General features: G+C 42.5%; 2 non-coding genes across 2 annotated transcripts; one reads left to right on the top strand and one right to left on the bottom strand.

Moving 5' to 3' along the window:
• Window positions 1-8,148: 8,148 nt before the first annotated feature.
• Window positions 8,149-8,235, bottom strand: trnay-gua (transfer RNA tyrosine (anticodon GUA)). Its single transcript is given in 2 exon segments — window positions 8,149-8,184; window positions 8,199-8,235. It is a non-coding gene; the product is annotated as a tRNA-Tyr (tRNA).
• Window positions 8,236-9,083: 848 nt separating this feature from the next.
• On the top strand, window positions 9,084-9,155 carry trnac-gca (transfer RNA cysteine (anticodon GCA)). Its single transcript has one exon. It is a non-coding gene; the product is annotated as a tRNA-Cys (tRNA).
• Window positions 9,156-10,732: the final 1,577 nt, after the last annotated feature.

Genomic DNA, 10,732 nt, shown 5'->3' on the forward strand with positions numbered 1-10,732 from the left:
ATTATTTTACGAGTGGTTTATGCTTTCAAGTCCTCCAGTGTGTCTGATTAAAATTTTTTTTAATATATAATATAATAGCATGGTGTGTTTCAATCACAGTATATGTGATTGTTGCAGTAAATGTAGGTTAAAGAGATGGAAAAGAGATTTACAGATATAGAACATCCTGCTTCCTTTCTGAGAAATGTAGCTGTTTTCTCCTAAAAAGAAAAAAAGCTAATTAATGTGGCTTCCTCTTTTCCATTTAGCTGATTTGGTTAGTCATGAATATACAGTATATACACCAACCAGCCATAACATTAAAACCACCTCCTTGTTTTTACACTCACTGTCCATTTTATCAGCTCCACTTACCATATAGAAGCACTTTGTAGTTCTACAATTACTGACTGTAGTCCATTTGTTTCTCTACATACCTTTTTAACCTGCTTTCACCCTGTTCTTTAATGGTCAGGACCCATAGGACCACCACAGTGGTTTGTTAGTGTGTGTTGTGCTGGTATGAGCGGATCATACACAGCAGCGCTGATGGAGTTTTTAAACACCTTACTGTCAGTGCTGGATTGACAATAGTCCACCAACCTAAAATATCCAGCCAACAGTGCCCCGTGGGCAGCGTCCTGTGACCACTGATGAAGGTCTAGAAGATGACCAACTCAAACAGCAGCAATAGATGAGCGATCGTCTCTGACTTCACATCTACAAGGTGGACCAACTAGGTAGGGGTGTCTAATAGAGTGGACAGTGAGTGGACACGGTATTTAAAAACTCCAGCAGTGCTGCTGTGTCTGATCTAGTCATACCAGCACAACACACACTAACACACCAACACCATGTCAGTGTCACTGCAGTGCTGAGAATGATCCACCACCTAAATAATACCTGCTCTGTAGTGGTACTGTGGGGATCCTGACCATTAAAGAACAGGGTGAAAGCAGGCTAAAAAAGTATGTAGAGAAACAGATGGAGTACAGTCAGTAATTGTAGAACTACAAAGTGCTTCTATATGGTAAGTGGAGCTGATAAAATGGACAGTGAGTGTAGAAACATGCAGGTGGTTTTAATGTTATGGCTGTAGTACATATACTACTTCATATGTACTACACATACCATAGTAGACTTTAAATACTAAGCAAGTGTGATTATAACACAATGACAACAACCCTAACTAGAGCTTATATGTATTATTCATAGGACTTCTAACAGTTTATCCTAATTGTAGCTTGTTATTTCCTGTTTAAAGACAATTCATCCTAATATGTCTCACTAAAACAACAAAACAGCCATGGAGTTGTGTAATTTTCTTCATTTCTCGTCATCTATGGCTTTACTTACACTAATTAAGCCTTCAGTTCATACAGTACAACAAACTTTATTGGAATTAATGAAACTTAGAACTCCGTTTACACACCTTTTTTTATTCTGGAGGGGTCAACTATGGGTGCTAACTATTTATTCATAAATTTTTATTACCATTTTACTTGGGTCAGGGTTGTGTTGGGTCCTGCACCACTCGGAAAGCAGAATAGCCACTGGACAGGGCGTCAATCAATCAGAAGGCAAAACTTTCAAATTTTATCATTTAATTTGTCAATATGTTATCAAACATTTAGACTAAACCCATTCTAACTAACTTCCTTTCTAGAGCTGTCAACTATGAGTGCTAATTACTTATTCATGCATATTTATTACCACTTCACTCAGGTCAGGGTTGTGGTGGGTCCTGCATCACTTAAAATCATGCCCAATAAGACCTGAATACACACTGAACAGGGCGCCAATCAATTAGAAGGCAACACTCATGTAATTAATTCATTTATTTATTCATTCACTTATCCGCTTATCCAGTTAGGGTCGCGGGGAAGGGGGGGGGGGTTGTGTGTTGGAGCCTATCCTAGCTTTTTCAATGGGCGCAAGGCACACAGTAACACCCTGGACGGGACGCCAGTCCATCGCAAAGCAGACACACACACATACATTTACTTATAGGGCAATTCAGTGTCTCCAATTAACCTGACTGCATGTTTTTGGACTGTGGGAGAAAACCGGAGCTCCCGGAGGAAACCCACGCAGACACAAGGAGAACATGCAAACTCGGCACAGAAAAGACCCGGATAAAATCCAGGACCTTCTTGCTGTCAGGTGACAGTGCTACCCACTAAGCCACCGTGCCGCCCCCATTTAATTAATTAATTTATCAATATTTTATCAAACATTTAGACCTAAACCATTCAAACTAAAATTTAGTCTTGGGCTCTGTCTCATTCATATTTGGACTGATTCCTGACTTTAGTCTTCAATCGTGATTTGATCTTAGTTAGAAAGTTTTCTTTCTAGAGCTGTCAACTATGAGTGCTAACTCTTTATTCAAGTGGTGGGTCCTGCACCACTTGGAAACATGCCCAGTAAGACCAGATTACCCACTGTACAGGGTGCCAATCAATCAGAAGGCTACAGTCTCACATTTACTTGCTTATTTCCACTTAGAGACAATTTAGAGGAGCCAATCAACTTTCTGCTTGTTGGTGGGAGAGGAAAACCTTAGTAGCCAGATGAAAATCCACACAGTCACAGAGAACATGACGAAATTCCTTAGACAGCATGTCAAACCAAGGTCTTTTGGACCCACATTGTTGCATAGCACCTTTTCTTCCAGCTGTGCCACAATGTTGTTGGCGTAGACATGTCTAGGAGCAACGTGGTAGTCCACCCAAGTGAACTTGAATGCCAACCTGGCCTTATAATCACGCTGGTAACTAAACAGAAGAGAATTTCTGCAATTATACATACAAACATAGTAAGAGGACCCACCACATGTTGATGCACATGTGAATGTGTTGGAACCATGGCTGGATTACTGACCGGGCCAGTGGGGCCAGCGCCCAGGGGCCCTTGAGGTCAGGGGGCCCCGGGGGGGCCCTGGCCCAAAACATTTTGCGATGCCTATCAACATTTATGATACAATATATTTTTATTTCCGAGGGCCCTCCATTTTAAGGATCCTCTGACTATTAGGGACTTTGACCCCAGGGCCTCTTGGGGGCCCTAGCCATGCTTTTGGGGCCCCTAGCCATGCTTTTGGGCCCCTTATGAAAATGGATGAGGCGTTGTGGCACTGCTCTGACTTTGACTTCTGGCTATTAGGGGTCTTAGGAAAGAGGGAGGCATATTTTTAGAGGGCCCTGGTTATGAGAGCCCCTACCAGGGGGCCATAGAGAAGAGCAGGGCATACCATTAGAGGGCCCTTGATCACGAGGGCCCCTGCTATGGGGCCCTTGACTTCTCTTGACTTGAACTCTTTGCCCAGGGGCCCAGACTATCCTTAATCCGTCCTTGGTTGGAACAAGCAGATGTGGACACTATGTAGTTCAGGTGTTTCATCCAAGCCCATTGGTAACGTGTATAAAATAATTTATTTATTTATTTATTTTTCCCCCTTTTTTCTCCCACTTTAGCGCATCCAATTTCTGCCCGTCAATCATCCTCTCACTAATGCTCGTCCCTGCTCCTGATTGGGGAGGACGAGGCTGCTCCACGCCCCCTCCGACCCGTGCACAGCGATCGAACATCTTATCACCTACACTTGACGAGTGCAGTGCAGTACAGCGCTGTGTACGGAGAGCCACACCCTCTACCGCACTCCTTTCCCATCTCCGTGCAGGCGCCACCAACCAGCCAGCAGAGGTCGCACTAGTCTGCGAGAGAGTCCCTATCCGGCTTAATCCAGGCCCTATCTGAACAACAGGCCAATCGTTGTTCATGTGGCCGCTCAGCCTCAGCCGGCAGGCAGAGCCGAGATTCGATACGATGTATTCGAGATCTCAGCTCTGGTGAACAGCGTGTGTTTTTACCGCTGCGCCACCTGAGCGGCATGAAATGATTTATATAAAATAAAGGCCTTCAACTTCATGGCACCAGTTTGGGAAGAGCCCAAATTCTGCCACAACCAACTGTTGTCTGTTACACTAGTACCTTTCTGTGCGATTCTAAAGAACTGTTCAGGTATTAATTATGGTTTCATACATAATTAACTCTGTTCCTTTATGTAGTTCCATGCTCTGGTGGGGTGTTTTAGGATGCATCCTGTTTTTCCTGTGCTGGATGATAAAGAAGAGACTTCCAAACTGAAAGATGGCACAAGGCCAGTCAAACAGCAGCAAAGTCATGGGCCTTTGCTCAGGGAGCACATTCCTAACATTATCTGTATAAACATAACAATTTAAATGAAACAGGATGGAGCGTGACTCAGATCTAGAGTACAGTAATCATGAAATATACAGCAAAAACAATGGTTAATAAAATCACTTTATTAAGGAACATGTCAGTATTGAGTATGCTTAGTTTGTACATCCCCAAATCAGAAAAAGTTGGAACAGTATGGAAAATGCAAATAAAATAAAAATGCTGTGTTTCTTACATTTACTTTGACTTTTATTTGATTGCAGACAGGATGAACCTGAGATATTACCTGTTCTGTCGGCTTAACTTCATTTGTTAATATACCTCCATTCCTGCATTTCAGACCTGCAACACCTTCTAAAAAAAGTTGAGACGGGGCGAATTAGGGCTAGTAATGAGGTGAAAAAACTAAATAATGATGTGATTCCAGACAGGTGATTGTAATCATGCTTTGGTACAAAAGCAGCATCCAGGAAAGGCTGAGTCTTTAATGAGCAAAGATGAACAGAGGATTGGAAGGGATTTGCATATTTCTCCCTCTACAGTACATAATATCATTAAAAGATTCAAGGAATCGCGAGAAATTTCAGTTTGTGAAGGCCAAGGGCCAAGCTTAAGCTGAACACCTGTGATCTTCGATCCCTCAGACGGCACTGCATCAAGAACCGCCACTCAACAATAGCTGATATAACCACATGGGTGAGGGATTACTTTGGCAAACCTTTGTCAAGCACTACAATAAAGAGTTACATACACAAATGCCACTTAAGACTTTACTGTACAAAAAAGAAGCCTTATGTAAACCATGTCCAGAAGCGGCGTCGACTTCTCTGGGCTCTGAGGCATCTAGGATGGACCATCACACAGTAGAAACAAGTATTGTGGTCAAATGAATCAGCATTCCCGGACTTAAAAAACAAAAAAAAGGCGCGTGTGCTCAGGACCAAAGATGAATAGGACCATCCAGACTGTTATCAGCAACAAGTCCAAAAGCCAGGGTCTTTGGTCATGCATTTGGTATGGGGCAGTGTCAGTGCCCTTGGGAAAGGTCATTTACACTTCTGTGATGGCAGCATTAATGAGAAAAGTACACTGAGATGTTAGAGCAACATGTGCTGCCTTCAAGACGTCATCTTTTCCAGGGACGTCCATGCATTTTTCAACAAGACAATGCTAAACCACCTGTAAATGTAAGAAACTGTGTGTTTTTTTATTATTTGCATTTTCCATGCTGTCCCAACTTGATTTGGGGTTTCTAAGACAAAAATGGATTTAAAGGCAGGAAGCACCCTGAACTGGTAATACCAAAGGAACTTTAATATCTCCAGGTAACCTGACTGCATGTCTTTGGACTGTGGGAGGAAACCGGAGCACACAGAGGAAACCCACGAACAGAGAGAACATGCAAACTCAACACAGAAAGCACCCGGACTGCCTCACCTGGACCGTTTGCTGTGAGGTGAGAGTGCTACCCACCGTTTAGTGCTGATATGCATGTAACACTGACTAATCACGTTCAGTAATGATTCAGTACTTTCAGCCTTGCGAAATTTCCCTGTTTATATTCCAATGAAGGGACAATTTTAGACACTACAGCCTAAAGATAAACAAACATGATCCAAGCTGGCCATGGCATGACAGCCTTGGGTTATTTTCAGCAGCCTTATCTTGTTTTATCTACTTTGATGGAAGGAGTTATGGAAATAACTAAAGCAAAACTCGTTCTCATTTGTCCTGACCCTTCAGGTCAGCCCAGACATATAGAGCAGATTAATGGCTTGTGTTGGTCCCCCTTTTGCTGCCAAAACATCCCTGACCTGTTGAGCCATGGACTCCACTAGACCCCTGAAGGTGTGCTGTGGTATCTGGCACCAAAATGTTAGCAGCAGATCCTTTGACTCCTATAAGTTGTGAGGTGGGGCCTCCAGTTTGTCCAGCACATCCCACAGATGCTTGGCCAAGTCAACACCTCAAACTTGTTGTTGTGCCCCTCAAACCATTCCTGAAGCATTTTTGCATTGTGGCAGGGCGCATTATCCTGCTGAAAGAGGCCACAGCCATCAGGGAATACCGTTCGGTGGTACAAGTCAAAGTAACATCAATATGGATGGCAGGACCCAAGGTTTCCCAACAGAACATTGCCCAACATTGCCAGTTTACCACTGTTCCATCCTTGGACCACTTTTGATAGATACTGACCACTGCAGACCGGAAACACCCCACAAGAGCTGCAGTTTTGGAGATGCTCTGACCCAGTCGTCTAGCCATCAAATCCTTACCCTTGCCCATTTTTCCTGCTTCTAACACATCAACTTTGAGGATAAAATGTTCACTTGCTGCCTAATATATCCCACCTACTAACAGGTGCCGTGATGAGGAGATAATCAGTGTTATTCCTTTTCACCCTCTACACCGTGGACTTCACCTACAATACAGCAACCTGCCACCTACAGAAGTTCTCCGATGACTCGGCTGTTGTTGGCTACATCCTGGATGGAGACGACAGTGAGTATAGGGAACTCAACAAGAACTTTGTGGACTGGTGTGGACAGAATGACCTCCAAATTAATACCAGCAAGACAAAAGAGCTGGTGGTGGACTTTCGAAGGACTAAACTACATCCACTGAAACCGGTGAGCATCCAGGAACGGAATATCGAGATCGTTAACTCCTATAGGTACCTGGGTGTTCACATTAAAAATAAACTGGACTGCACCATGGACTCAGTGGAGGCAGTTGGGGAGAGAAGGATGATGGCCAAGCTTTTATCCTTAATGGAGAACACCTCTCACCCACTACATGAGACTGTGGCAGCACTGGGCAGCTCCTTTAGCGACAGGCTTCTTCACCCGCGTTGCTCAAAGAAGAGATACCGCAGCATCTTTCTTCCTTCTGCTGTCAGGCTATATAACCAGCACCGCACCAAACTCAGACAATCACCATCACAATAATTCATTTATCATTGGACTGTTGTTTACTTATACTAGAGTAGGGAAACGTTTACTGCAAAAGCACTTCTGTACATCACTCTGGATAAGAGCGTCTGCTAAATGCCAAAAATGCCAAAATCACTGACTGTGATTTTAATCTGCCAATTCTATTTCATCCTCTGTATCGCTTTCCGTTTCTTGGCGCTGTTGTGTGCGGAAGGTTTTTGACCTTTTACAATAAATCGCTTTCTTTGACTCCTGTCGACAGTTGGCAAGTTATCCTCCTGGCCAGAGGTCGAAGGTTTTAGAACACTCAGATCAGCCAATCAGAAAGCAGGGCAGGCTGCAGCAGCTGTCCAGAGTTGCACTAAAACGTCCTGAAGCTGGAGTAAAGGCAGGATGGAAAGAGATTACATTGAATCCCATTGCAGGCACCGTAAAAGCATTGACCTCTGCATTTTGGTGAGAACAGCCAAGTCAGTAACACTTTAAAAGAGGAGCGATTATATTTGCCTGTTTTTAATGACAGAAATGTTTACCCAGAATCCTGTTCGGAGAGAAAAGCCAAACAGAACTAAGCAGGGGAGGTTATAATATTCGAAAAAGTGCTTTTTTATGGATTAATGATATTTATTTCAGATGATTTTTTGCCTGCATGATGTAATTGTTCCAATTTCTTTCTGACTTTTATAGGTTTCTATAAAAGGATCTTTTTACAGCCCTTTCTAATAAATCTTTAAACAACCTTTATGCTATAAAACTAGCTAAATTTTTAGACAAGAAAACAGCTTTTTAATGAGCCCTCAGGATTGGAAACTTTCTAAACACACATGCTACATTCTGCACTGCATCTATAAACTATGTGCAATGACTAATTGGATATTATTTCCTGCACTAACGTACATCTGGACCTCACCCTACAGTTTAGGTTAAATTAACAGTTGATGGACAAACAAGGGTAAACAGAACTCAACATTAATGTTCCAGCATGGCTATAGATAGATACTATATTTATCCCGAGGAAAATTATTGAGCTAATTCCTTCGAGCCGGATTCAAACCAGCGACCTAAGGATGCCAGCACCATCCACTACAGTCCTCTGCTCTACCAACTGAGCTATCGAAGGGGGCTGTGTGTCTGTTTCCAAAGCAAGGTCCATAAAGATGTTTTAATGCATTTTTCTAAATTTTTCTTTCAGTCTAGTCATCTTCATCTTCATTCATTCATTCATTTTCTTAACCGCTTATCCAATTATGGTCGTGATGGGGTGCTGGAGCCTATCCCAGCTTTTCAATTGTTTTCTCTACTGGTGCTGAGCTCCACTTTTAACCGAAGAGGGCCGTACCAGCACACGCCCCCTCCGACATGTGTGCTGCAGCCGACCTCTTCTTTTTTTACCTGCATGTATTGCACACAGAAAGTCATACCCCAATCTTCATTATCCCACAGCTCTGTGCAGGCAGCATTGATCAGCCAGCAGAGGTTGTGATTGCAGGAATCCTCCTGGCACTCCCACCTCCCAAGGCACACAGCAACACCCCAGACGGGCGCAGGGCAGACACACACACACACACCTACACACTCTCCTATAGGGCAATTTAGTGTCTCCAGTTAACCTGACTGCATGTTTTTGGACTGTGGGAGGACGTTCTAGGAGTTTTGTCTAAGAGTGAGCAGGTTCTAGACTGGCCTGTCTGCAGTCCAGACCTGTCTGCAGTTAATATTACATTGTCAGCCTTTAGCAGAAACTTTTATCCAAAGCTACTTACAGTCTAAGCAATTGAGGGGCCTTGCAACCTGACAGTGGTGGGGTTTAAACATGCAACCTTCTGCTTACTAGGCGAGTACCTTAACTGCTAGGCTACAAATGCCTTCTAAAGAGTTTAATGGTTCAAATCAATAGGCCAAACTCATCGTCATCATTTTCATGTCTAGTTCCATGAAGGGTCTGATTTCCCTTAGCTCACTACATCAGGGGGTATAGCTCAGTGGTAGAGCATTTGACTGCAGATCAAGAGGTCCCTGGTTCAAGTCTGGGTGTCCCCTAAGACCACCTTCCTTTAAAGCATTTTACTGCTAGTTATACCATGTATGACCTGTATGTGACAGACAAAACTATGAACTAAAATGTTGGATCATGGTCTTAAAAACATACCATACCACAAGGAACCATGAAGTGGAACAGTTTCCCAACTTTTTTATGAATTAATGAGTAAAAAATTAGTTTAAAAATTTACATCCTGATGAAAATTTAAATTGAAAGTCTCAGATGTTTTCATTTGCAAGTAGCTCATCTGTGAGGATGCTTACTCTGCTCCAGAGCAGGATATCCTCTCGTGAACCTCACACAGCAGATGACTGCTGGCTAGAGAACTTGTTTTGTAAATTCAGCCCAAATAAGCGATTATTTTAGTCTGTTCAGTTCCTCAATGCCAGTGCCAAAGATTCAAGTCTCTTGACATTTAATATGTAATGGCAGTGTTCCACTTCATGGTTCCTTTTGGTATGGTACAGTCAGAGATGGGGACTCGCACACACAGCGACTTCAGACTCGACTCGGACTCATTGCAAATGACTCGGACTCGACTCATGACTCACAAAAAATGACTCTTAAACAACAAGTTTTTATTAAAGATGAATAAAACGTCGATCCGACATCATTCTGATCGTGTCATTTTCTGCTCTCTAATAACGCTCCGGCCGTCTTAACCCACAACGCACGCAATGGGTAAATGTTACAGCCAGCTTCCGGCATAGTGATGAAGCATCGCTCCCTACTCCCTACACAGTTTGAAGTTCACTTCATTTGAACATTTTTGTTACGTTTGGATTGGAATCTCACTTAAAATGGTGGAATACCCTACGTAGTGCACTTCACAGGAACAATGTTGAATGGTTGAAAGACCATCAGACATTCTGATTTAAATTTTTAGTAAGAAATGCTGTTATTTGCATTTATTCAGTTTGCGTCACACAGATGATGTGTTAATGAAACGCTTGATTGGCTTTCTAACGAGTTCGTGTTTTACTTCACAACCGGGAAAAGCTTGGAGGTTTTTAATTATAAGCACATTTACAAAATAAAGGATTCTATTCCTAATGGGACACACACTTATAAATGTAATAGCATCTGGAAGAACATAAGCTAAGGTAAGCAGTGGTTATGATTTTTTTTGCTGTCATTTGGATTTTGGCCGCTGTGCCGTAATTTATTGTGCGCTTTTGTTTTGCAATGAAAACAAAACGTATCAGTTGAAGCTTTTAACTGGTACCCTCTTGTTACGGAAATTACATTCATTTGCACAATGACTAGGAAAGTAAAGGCACTAAGTAACACGGCAAAATACAGTTGCTAATCTGTTGTCGTTTTTTATCTGAACTTACATATTATTTGTTTATTTCTACGCTACTTTTCCAATATATGTTTTGTGTAGATTATATTGACTCGTGACTTGACTCGGACTCTAGCCTAAAGACTCGTGACTTGACTCGGACTCTAGCCTAAAGACTCGTGACTTGACTCGGACTCGTATTTTGTGACTTGTGAACATCTCTGGGTATGGTATGTTTTTAAGACCATAATCCAACATTTTAGTTCAAAGTTTTATTTGTCACATACAGGG

Source organism: Trichomycterus rosablanca, chromosome 20, assembly GCF_030014385.1.
Source record: "Trichomycterus rosablanca isolate fTriRos1 chromosome 20, fTriRos1.hap1, whole genome shotgun sequence".
Taxonomy (NCBI): Eukaryota; Metazoa; Chordata; class Actinopteri; order Siluriformes; family Trichomycteridae; genus Trichomycterus; species Trichomycterus rosablanca.